The sequence below is a fragment of the Etheostoma spectabile genome, unplaced genomic scaffold (assembly GCF_008692095.1).
Source record: "Etheostoma spectabile isolate EspeVRDwgs_2016 unplaced genomic scaffold, UIUC_Espe_1.0 scaffold310, whole genome shotgun sequence".
In the NCBI taxonomy this organism is placed as follows: domain Eukaryota; kingdom Metazoa; phylum Chordata; class Actinopteri; order Perciformes; family Percidae; genus Etheostoma; species Etheostoma spectabile.
The window spans coordinates 694,997-706,543 of record NW_022605582.1 but is presented as its reverse complement, the minus strand read 5'-3'; the positions used below and the strand labels follow the sequence as shown (position 1 = coordinate 706,543).

General features: G+C 42.5%; 1 long non-coding RNA gene across 1 annotated transcript in view; it reads left to right on the top strand.

Annotated features, from left to right (window-relative positions):
* The window catches only part of LOC116686070 (uncharacterized), a 23,629-nt gene that overhangs the window by 794 nt on the left and 11,288 nt on the right, over positions 1-11,547 (top strand). The gene's annotated exons all lie outside the window — the stretch shown is intronic.

The window sequence follows — 11,547 nt, the reverse complement described above, 5'->3', positions numbered from 1 at the left end:
GGGGGGGGGGGGGGGGATGGAGAGGCGGAGGCTTGTTGAATAACCGGCGTTTCCATTTTTCTGTTAACTCAGCACTAGCGGGGCCGTGTGCGTTGGGGGTGTCTTAGTGCCGGAGGTGAGGCGTCTCTCACATCTCAGCCTGTTATCCTGACGAGCCGCCAATCAAACGAGCCCACGCGGCGATGCCTGCGTGTCGTGTTCTTCACGGTTTACGAGCTGGATTAAAGAGCTCAGCAGTGTAATCTGGGACTGTATTCCACTGTAGAGGATAACGCTAAAGCTACGAGCTAAGAGACACAAACTAGCACTCGGTCAAAAAACAACACAGACGGGGCTAAATGGTGCGTTTACTTGAAACTGGTCAACCTTGTGGTGCATCGTTGTGAGCAGAATGTAAAGGTGGTTTGATAATTTCATCTGCAATAGAAATGGTGCAATTCGGTTTGGCCCCGGATGTCACGTAACGTGATGACATCATCACGAGCGTACAACGTATTGACGTGGAAGACAGGAGCCTAAGCTCTCAGCTGCACAAAGAATGAATGCTCTTGGTGTTATGGCTTTAATTTTAGATTGATTCAAACAAGATCATAAACGGTCTCCCACGGCCGAAGGCGGGCCATATGTTCTCAAACACCGAGTTCCGACCAAATATTTGATAAGTCAGCTGGTGGAGTCTCCAGAGGCTGGTTTTAGGACCTAAGAGACGTCTCCTGTTTCTACAGCCAATAGAGAAGTCAGGTGGTGGAGTCTCCAGAGGCTGGTTTTAGGACCTAAGAGACGTCTTCTGTTCTACAGCCAATAGAGAAGTCAGGTGGTGGAGTCTCCAGAGGCTGGTTTTAGGACCTAAGAGACGTCTTCTGTTCAACAGCCAACAGAGAAGTCAGGTGGTGGAGTCTCCAGAGGCTGGTTATAGGACGTAAGAGACGTCTCCTGTTTCTACAGCCAATAGAGAAGTCAGCTGGTTGAGTCTCCAGAGGCTGGTTTTAGGACGTAAGAGACGTCTCCTGTTTCTACAGCCAATAGAATATCAGCTGGTCGAGTCTCCAGAGGCTGGTTTTAGGACGTAAGAGACGTCTCCTGTTTCTACAGCCAATAGAGACTGAGCTGGTGGAGTCTCCAGAGGCTGGTTTTAGGACCTAAGAGACGTCTCCTGTTTCTACAGCCAATAGAGAAGTCAGCTGGTGGAGTCTCCAGAGGCTGGTTTTAGGACGTAAGAGACGTCTCCTGTTTCTACAGCCAATAGAGACTGAGCTGGTGGAGTCCCCAGAGGCTGGTTTTAGAACCTAAGAGACGTCTCCTGTTTCTACAGCCAATAGGGACTGAGCTGGTGGAGTCTCCAGAGGCTGGTTTTAGGACCTAAGAGACGTCTCCTGTTTCTACAGCCAATAGAGAAGTCAGCTGGTGGAGTCTCCAGAGGCTGGTTTTAGGACGTAAGAGACGTCTCCTGTTTCTACAGCCAATAGAGACTGAGCTGGTGGAGTCTCCAGAGGCTGGTTTTAGGACGTAAGAGACGTCTCCTGCCGTCAGTTGGTAAAGTCAGCCACTTTATAGAAATAAAATGATCCATATTCCATTTTATTTCTGCGTTACTGCCTATCAACTGGTCAAAATGGCAGACTGAAGCAATAAACCCTGAGCATGTACGGTTGAGCGAGCTAGAAAGTGACTGAAGAGAGGGAGCGCCTAGGACAAAGCCGTGAATCAGAGAAATAAAACGTTTTCACCAGTTCATTACTAGAAATGTAACTGCAGCAAATATCTCACCATCACCGACGTTATCCACATTCATATGTAAACGCATCGAATGATACATCCAGCAAGAAAAAGCCTGGAAGTCTGAAGTTAGAGCATTAAGTACAAAGAGTCATTGCTACAAAATCTTGAAAATCTTTCAGAAAGCCTCTTTCCTTCACTCCCTTTTTTACAAAATTGCACACTGGCACTCACACAGCCGAAGTAATGGTGGTCCACGTTGGAGGAGGCTCTCGAGGACGGCCTCTAGACTCCCCTCTCCACACGTTGGTACCATTCAAAACAATTAGCATTTTAATTGTTTTGTGTTGTCTTTAATTTGTCCCTCCTTGTGTTCTCTAGTTCTGCTGCATGGGTGCATGCCTGTAAGGCTGCATAATTACCATAATATCCTCTGGTTTTTGAAAACATTTCCTTTAAATGAATGTTTCTTTTCAATCAATTTAGAATTATCTGATAGCATAATTTCAGCTCCGCAGAACTGACTCTACGATGTAAATGAGTCGAGCAAACCTGGAAAATAAAACTACATGTACGCTGCATGGTTTTGGAAAAACACACAGTCAATAAAACGTCACTCAAAGGTCCCACATCATGCTCATGTCCTAACCTAAAAGTATAAATCTGAAGTATTTTGGGTTTTTACTAGAACATGATTACATTCGTTAATGTTCAGAGACACTATTTTTCTCACACTGTCCATCTGAATATCCCTATATAATATCTATCTATATATATATATATATAATTCCTATGTATATATAATATAATATGCACTGTATATATAATATATATAATACTTGGAATCACCCAAACGCTCCGTTGTAGAGCCTGTCTCTTTAAGACCCCGTCTGCTCCGATTGGTCAGTAGGGATGTAAAATTGCATCGTGAATCGGTTTAAAAATCGATGTAAATGTGTAAATATGACAACTGGTTGGGATATAAAATTAATTAATAAATTAATTTATCAATTTTTTGAACGTAGAGCGTAATCTACTTCAGATTTTACTTGTTTGACTTTCACTACGTCTTCTTACTTTATTTGTTTAGTTATTTCGATGTGGGATTTGTTTCAGAAATCTAATTATTAATGTTTTATACAATTTTAGTTATTTAACCCTCATATTGTCCTCATGTTGTCCTCATGTTGTCCTCATGTTGTCCTCATGTTGTCAGCATGTTGTCCTATGTTGTCCCTGTTGTCCCCATTTGTTCTCAGTTGTCCATGTTGTTCATGTTGTGTTTTCTTTTTTCCATTTATGTTCTCATGTTGTCCTCATGTTGTCCCTCATGTTGTCTTCATGTTGTCCCTGTTGTCCTGTGTCTCATGTTGTCCTCATGTTGCCTCATGTGTCCCATGTGTGTCCCATGTTGTCCTCATGTTGTCCTCATGTTGTCTTCATGTTGTCCTATGTTGTCCTCATGTGGTCCTCATATTGTCCTCATGTTGTCTTTATGTTGTCCATGTTGTCTCATGTTGTCCTCATATTGTCTTGCGTTGTTCATGTGTTCATGTGGTTCAGTGTCTTCTGTTGTTCCATGTTGTCTCATGTTGTTTCATGTGTCTCATGTTGTGTATGTTCTTCCATGTTGTCTTCATGTGTTTCATTGTGTCCTCATGTTGTCTTCATGTTGTTCCCATGTTGGCTTCAGGTTTCCCCAGTGTTCAGTTGTCCCATGTTGCTCATGTTGTTCCATGTTTGTCTTCATGTTGTTCATGTTGCTTCATGTTGTTCCATGTGTTTCTCTGTTGTCCTCAGTTGTCCTCATGTTGTCCTAATGTTTGTCCTCTATTTGTCCTCATGTTCGTCTTTAGTTGTCCCCATGTTGTCCTCATGTTGTCTCATATGTCTTTATGTTGTCCTCATGTTGTCTTCATGTTGTCCATGTGTCTTCATGTTTGTTCCATCGTTGTCTTCAGTTGTCTTCATGTTGTCATGTTGTCTTCATGTTGTTCCATGTTGTCTCAGTGGTTGTCTTATGGTGTCATGTTGTCATTTGTTCCCATGTTGTCTTCAGTGTGTGTCCCATGTTTTTCATGTTGTTCCCATGTTGTTTCATGTTGTTCCCATGTTGTCTTCATGGTGTCCCAGTTGTCTTAATGTGGTTCCATGTTGTCTTCATGTTGTTCCATGTTGTCTTCATGTTGTCACATGTTGTCTTCATGTTGTCCTCATGTTGTCCCCATGTGGTCCTATATCAGTGTTCTTTTAATTCCCCAAAATAACTGATGATTCCAACGCTCTGCCAAGTACAAACTCTACTTTCATTAATTTGGGTTTATTCATTTTATAGCATTGTAAACAAATGGAGTGTTTTTGAAATAGTATTGAGTAAAAGTTGACATATTCCAGTCTGTGATATCTCAACAATCCAGTCTCTTAATTGTAGTCCAATAATTCTTTTCTGCTTTCTAACTCCAAAACTAGGATAATTTCCTATAAATGGGTTTATTGACCATAAATTCCAAAAATAACTGTAAGACTAAAGTTAATAAGTTAGTGGGGGGTGCGATCACGGAAGGCTTGCATCATGTGGACGCGCCCACAGTTTTGTTGTCATTACTTATAATTCCTTAAGGGGGCGGGAGATTTAAAAAAAAACAAAAAAAAACACGCTTTTGAACACTTGTTTTTTGGGGCAAGTAAGTCGGAAAAGGTAAAGGATACTTGTTGAAGTCCATTACACATGCAAATATTTTATTTCACAACATTTCGGTCACAGTCTTCTTCGAGTGCTCAGTAGTTCGGGAAATCAGGAAGTGACGCAGCATGACGTTGCCAACATGGCGTCTTTCTCTCGATTTGGCAACTTTTGTGATTCCACCTGATTATGTCGAGTCTCAAATACCACTTGAGCATTTAACACTTAAAAAATATCGCTATTAAAAGTACATTTAGAACAGACCCAAAATGTACAAATAAGGCTTTGTTTACACTTTGCATGCCAAAATGTAAACAAATCCAGTTGTTTTTGCTCATATCTGATTTTTTCATGACACCGTGAATAGCCCAAATCCCATGGCATCTGATCTTTTTTAGTTCTGATTTGGGCCACTTTCATATGTGGTCCAAATCCGTCCATAAACGCGACCTAAGTCTGGACAGTCAGATCATGCCCAACTGAGTCTGATGCGGGCCACATTTAAAACAAAATAAATAATAATAATTAAAAAAATCCAATCTGGCAATGAGTGTTAAAGTCTGCAATCTGAACACAGCTTCAATTCCTGAACCTTATTTCCAATTAATCACAAGTTAACTATGGACAATCATGCAATCAATCAAAATCAAATATTTTAACTGATTGACAGCCCTAGTTTTTTTATTTTATTTTACAGTAGTTATGCAGCACTTTTAACTGCTTTATAATCAAAAAAAGACATCTTACTTTTTACAACATGGGACCTTTAACCTCCTTCAACATGTGAGAATTCCTCAGCTTTAGTTCTTGCATGTCTCTGATAAGAAAGGACGTTGACGAATACCTTCGCCTCCCCGCGGACACATCACATGTCGAGGGCCGGAGTGGAGCTCAGGCGTCGTGTTGCGTTCAGGTTCCTCCGTTCAAAGCGCTCCCAGAGAACACATAACGTTTTACTGCTTTCTTCTGGCTGGGAACATTTTTCGGTAAGAATACTCCCGTGGGTCTGCTTTGGTTTTTGACTTTTATAGCATCCTACTGAAGACTGGAGGAGCGGACTCGCTCGCTGCCTGTCGTAAACACACAGGTGGACACACACACACACACACACACACACACACACACACACACACACAGCTTATATTTATAGTAGGGAAGAAAGGACTATACGGACTGTTTCCTGTACCTTTGTCTGAAATGTCATCTTTATCATCGGTGGAGGGATACCGCCGATGCTAAAGGCTGTTATGTTGACCGGAGGCGCCACAGTCATTAAACCATCCGTGCATCTCGGCTAATTAAAGGTTAAGTCAATATAACAAAGAGGCCTTGAAGCAAGCAAACAACTACAGTAAGAGCCAGTCTCGTGTAGCGGGGTTAAGACACCGAAATATGACCGACATAAACATCTAGATCGGATACAGTTACAGTTTTGGGGTCTTATTGCTCATCGTAAAACGATACGATCGTAGCTTTGACTGATTTCTTTCTTTAATGTTTAATTTCTTATGATGAAGTCTGTTGAGGAAAGGAATCAGCACAGGTATAAAGGTTGTGTAACACAGAGAAAGACAAAGAAAGACAGAGAAAGACAGACTCAACCGGCAACACTTTAAAGAAAAAGTGTGAATGTGTAGTGTCGAAAAATCTGAAAATCGTGCAAAGACGGTTGTTAAGTAGACACGAAAGGCAGCGCTAGATCGGTTTAATTAGTGAAGAAGAGTCCAAGGTAACGTCTCGTCTCGAGTCGTGAAGGGTAGAGACACAGAGGGTGATCACCAAAGGAGCACTAACATGGACTAATTAGTGTGAAGGTAGTCTCAAGTGGGTTAGGGTTAGGGGGTTAGGGTTAGGGTTAGGTTAGGGGTTAGGTGTTAGGTTAGGGGGTTAGGGTTAGGGTTAGGTTAGGGGTTAGGGTTAGGTTAGGGGGTTAGGGTTAGGGGGTTAGGGTTAGGGTTAGGTTAGGGGTTAGGGTTAGGTTAGGGGGTTAGGTTAGGGTAGAATGGGCACAAGGGGACCAGCGGTGTGAATAAAACACTTAAAACCTCCTTAAAAAAACCTGGTTTGGGTCTAAAAGGCTGTTTAAAAGAAGGCCGAATGCTCAGAGCAGGGCCAAAGGACCACAGGACAGAACAGGACGGACAGCGGGGACATAAAACTTTAAATAAAAGGTCTCCTCCACTCCTGCTCGGCTCCTCTCCCCGAGACACCTACACATGATTATAGTAAATAAAATTAAAAATGCTTTTATTTCAACCACCAGAGCTCTGTTTGGGGTTTCCCCCCTTTAACCCTCGTGTTGTCTTCCCGTCGACCTGCAACTTTGTGTTTTTCTGGGTTGAAATTTCAACAATTTGTTGTTCTTTTTCTACACTTTTCTCAATGTTTTTGTCAATTTTTTGTCTATTTTTTTCCTCACTTTTTTAAATTGTGTTTTAGTCAATTTTTTTATTTTATTTTTTACAATTTCTTTGTTACTTATTAAAACTGACTAAGTAGTGTGAAGGTAGTCTCAAGTTTATAGAAGGAACTTTGTTGCTTAATGTTTTTATTTTTTTTGACTGTTTATACTTGTGTTTTATCTGTTTTTGTTGTTTTTTTAACTGATTTTGTGCAAAGCACTGACTAGATTAGATAAGATTCAACTTTATTGTCATTACACAGGTACAAGGCAACGAAATGCAGTTCAGGTCTAACCAGATGTGTAATAGCAGCCGGTGCAGGATATACACTGGTTCCATAAGTGCAGGACGTGGATATGTACTGAATAAATATAGAAATGAATACTATTATAAACAGAATTTTACAGAAAGATTAGTCCTATGAATATAATATATAGATAACAACTATTGTGAACAAGATTTACCGGTGAATATGTATTATGAACATATATATATATATATATACAAATGGCTTTTACTTTAAACAGAATTTTTACAGATAGATGTATATAATAAGTTAGACTAAAATTAGCAGTGTAACAATTGCCTTTTTAATTGCCCTGTTGCTGAAATGTGCTCTACAGATAAAGCTGCCTTGCCTTAGGGCGGTTTTTACTTTGACCCGGCAGCAGACGGCCGTTTTTAAAGGTTTCTGGCCGAGGGGAGCCGTCTGGCTGTCCAGCAGGTGCTCCCCAGGAAGACCAGTTCCCAGAGATTTATGTCCCTGAAAGCCTCACGGGAGGGTTCATGGAAAGCTCTCAGAGGTCAGGGAACTTATTCCATTTCAGCTCTGTGTTCATTTTTTAATTCTCCTGTATGTGGACCTGGTCAGAGTCCGCGTCTGCTTGATCTTTATGGCTTTTAGTTTCACCCTCCTGTGGTCCTCAGGTCAAATTGGACTCGTTTCCAGAGGTTTCTACATTAGACATTTAAAATAGCATTGATTGTTCCATATGAGGCTCATCGCAGGCAAAATTAAGGATCAGTTCATTACTTTCATTTAATTTTGGGGTGTTTTAAACAGTGTCCTGAAAAAAACATTGAAAGCCTGTGATCATCCATGTGATTTGTTGAAAGATATTGTAATTTTAGCTTTAAAAAAGTGTAGTGGTCAAACGAACAAAGTGGCAGTTGGTCAAGGCCACAACCCCAGCCTCCACCTTGCCCCCCCCCCCCAAGCTACAGACTCAGAAATGGCCCTACTAAGAAAAGCTCAATGTGGGCTTGGGTCTAGAGCCTGGAATTCTGTGATTTTTTGGGGAAAAGACTTCAGATCCAGTATTAGGTACCACTAAGGTCTATATAAAAAGAGACTTCAGATACAGTATTAGGGGACCACTAAGGTCTATATAAAGAGACTCAGATACAGTATTAGGGACCACTAAGGTCTATATAAAAGAGACTTCAGATACAGTATTAGGGACGACTAAGGTCTATATAAAGAGACTTCAGATACGGTTAGGGGACACTAAGGTCTATAGAAAGACTTCAGATAGCAGTATTAGGGGACCACTAAGGTCTATATAAAAGGACTTCAGATACAGTATTGAAGGGGACCACTAAGGTCTATTAAAAGAGACTTCAGATACAGTTAGGGGACCACTAAGGTCTATATAAGAGACTTCAGATCCAGTATTAGGCCAGAAGGTCTATATGAGGAGAGAACATTCAGATACATGATTAGGGACCACTAGGTAGGTCTATATACAAGAGACTCGATAATATTAGGGGACCACTAGTAGAGTAAAATATCCCCATAAAAAAGTACTGGAGTGTAGGTATAGACGTTTTAGAAGAGGAGGAAGTGTAACTAAACCATAAATATGTTTCCAAAAAGAGCAGTGCTGCATAGGTGTCTGGCCGACAGGCCTCTGGCCTTGACTAGGAGACTCAGTCCCCCCCCCCCCAGATGCTGGCACAGTCCCAACACCAGCATCTGCTTTCAGCGTCCTGAGTCCCGTCCAGGGAACCCTCCTCTGGATGGGACGTCTCCGTTACTCAAGTCCAACGTTCAGGTACTTCCCTTCACTTTTTTTTTACAGCACTTTCTTCTTCTACTCTGCTACATTAATGTCACAGTGTTTAGATTTTTGCTCGAAACTACAGCACATTTTATGAAATACAATGTTTTCAATTGTTTTTGTTTTTGTCTTCTACCTGCCCTGTAAAGCGACTATGAGTTCAAGAAAAGCGCTATATAAATTCAATTTATCATAATTATAATTTACTATAAATATAACCTAGGGTGTTCCATTGTGTTCAACACTGGGGACTGGGTTGAGATCTCCTAGCCTGGTCCTACCAGACTACTGGTCACTCGCACGGTCCTACCAGACTCTGGTCCATTAGCCCGTCCTAAAGACTCTGGTCCATTAGCCCGGTGTCCTACATAGACTCTGTCCATTAGACCTGGTCCTACCAGACTCTGGTCCATAGTCCTGGTCCTACCAGACTCTGGTCCATTAGCCCGGTCCTTACCGACTCTGGTCCATTAGCCCGTCCTATAGACTCGTCCATTACTGGTCCTACAAGACCTTGGTCCCTTGGCCTGGTCCTACCAGACTCTGGTCCATTAGCCTGATCCTACAAGTCTCTGGTCCATTAGCCCGGTCCTACTAGACTCTGTGTCTCATTAGCTTGTCCTATCAGACGTCTGGATCCATTAGCCTGGTCTACCAGACTTTGGTCCATAGCCGTGTCCTAACAGACTCTGGTCATTAGCCGGTCCTACCAGACTCGAGGTCCCTTAGCTGTACCTACCAACTTGGCACCTGGTCCTACGACTCTGGTCCATTAGCCTGGTCCTACCAGACTCTCAGACTCTGGTCCATTAGCCGGTCCTACCAACCGAGCCATACTAGCCCCAGACTCTGGTCCATTAGCCTGGTCCTAACCAGCTTGGCCATTAGCCTGGTCCTACCAGAAGCTCTCAGACTCTGGGTCCATTAGCTGTTCCTACTAGACGGTGTACCTAGCCGTTACCACTCTCAGACTCTGGTGCCATTAGCCCGGTCTACCGACTCTGGTCCATTAGCCCGGTTCTACCAGACTCTGGTCATTGGCTCCGTCCTACAAGACTCTGGTCCATTAGCCTGGTCCTACCAGACTCTTGTCCATTAGCCTGGTCTACCAACTCTGGTCCATTATCCCGTCCTACCAGACTCTGGTCTATTAGCCGGTCCTACCAGACTCTGGTCATTAGCTGGCCCTATAGACTCTGGTCCATTAGCCCGTCCTACAAGACTCTGGTCATTAGCCTGGTCCTACACACTCTGGTCCATTAGCTGATCCTACAAGACTCTGTCCATAGCCCGGTCTACTAGACTCTGGTCCATTAGCCTGGTCTACCAGACTTTGGCTTCCATTAGACTCTGGTCCATTACCATGGACTCTGGTCCATTAGCCTGGTCCTACCCAGATCCTGGTCATTAGCCTGGTCCTACAGAGATACTCCTCCAGACTCTCAGACTCTGGTCCCATTCCGCACCTCTTGTCCATTAGCTTAGCTACCATACGGGTTACATACTGGTCCTCCGGGTCCTACCAAGACTCTCAGACTCTGGTCCATTAGCCCCTGGTCCTACCAGTACTCTGGTCACATTAGACCGGAGTCCTACCAGACTCTGGTCCATTAGCCTGGTCCTACCAGACTTTGGTCCATTAGCCTGGTCCTACCAGACTCTCAGACTCTGGTCCATTAGCCTGGTCCTACTAGACTGTGGTACACTAGCCTGGTCCTACCAGACTCTCAGACTCTGGTCCATTAGCCCGGTCCTACCAGACTCTGGTCCATTAGCCTGGTCCTACCAGACTTTGGTCCATTAGCCTGGTCCTACTAGACTCTGGTCCATTAGCCTGGTCCTACTAGACTCTCAGACTCTGGTCCATTAGCCCGGTCTTACTAGACTCGTAGCCTTTGAATTAAATTACCCAACAACAGCTGAAAAGATTAACCAATCAAACACTTAGCTGATTGACACAACACTTTGGATCATTTCTAGTTTCTAAAATGTGAGGATTGTTCTGCTTTGAGAGTTTTGACATTAAATCCACTTCTCTTCCCCTCTAACTCTGCAGGTTTGCAGACAAAGTACTGTACTTAAGTACACATGTGGAGGTACTTGTACTTTTCTTTTCATGCCACTTTCTACTTCTACTCCGCTACATCTCAGAGAGAAAAATTGCACTTTTTACTCCACTACATTCATCTGACATTTAGTTCCTTTATACATTAAGAAATCTGCAAACAACTACAATTACAGTACGTGCAATTTATAAAATAAAATGTCATTTATGACATATGATGTTGTACTACAAATTAAACTACCCAATAATAAAAAGACCTACAAGTAATGAATATCTAAATAAACCCAGAACAGTTTGGACCCTTCATTTTTATTTCCATTTTCTGCACGAGTGCTTTTACTTTTAATACTTTAACAACATTTTCCTGATGATACTGACAGACTTTGACTTGAGCAACATTTTTAACTGCAGGACTTCTACTTGTAACAGAGTACTTTTACAGTGTGGTATTAGTACTTTTACTGAAGTAACGGATCTGAATACTTCTTCCAGGACAAAGCACTCAGCCTGCGTACAGCCCCGAGCCTCTTCATAATGATAAGACCTTTCACAACAAGGAGGGCTTTCACACACCGAGCTCAATGGGAATTGGCAGGTTCAATAGGCCATTAGTGCAACACG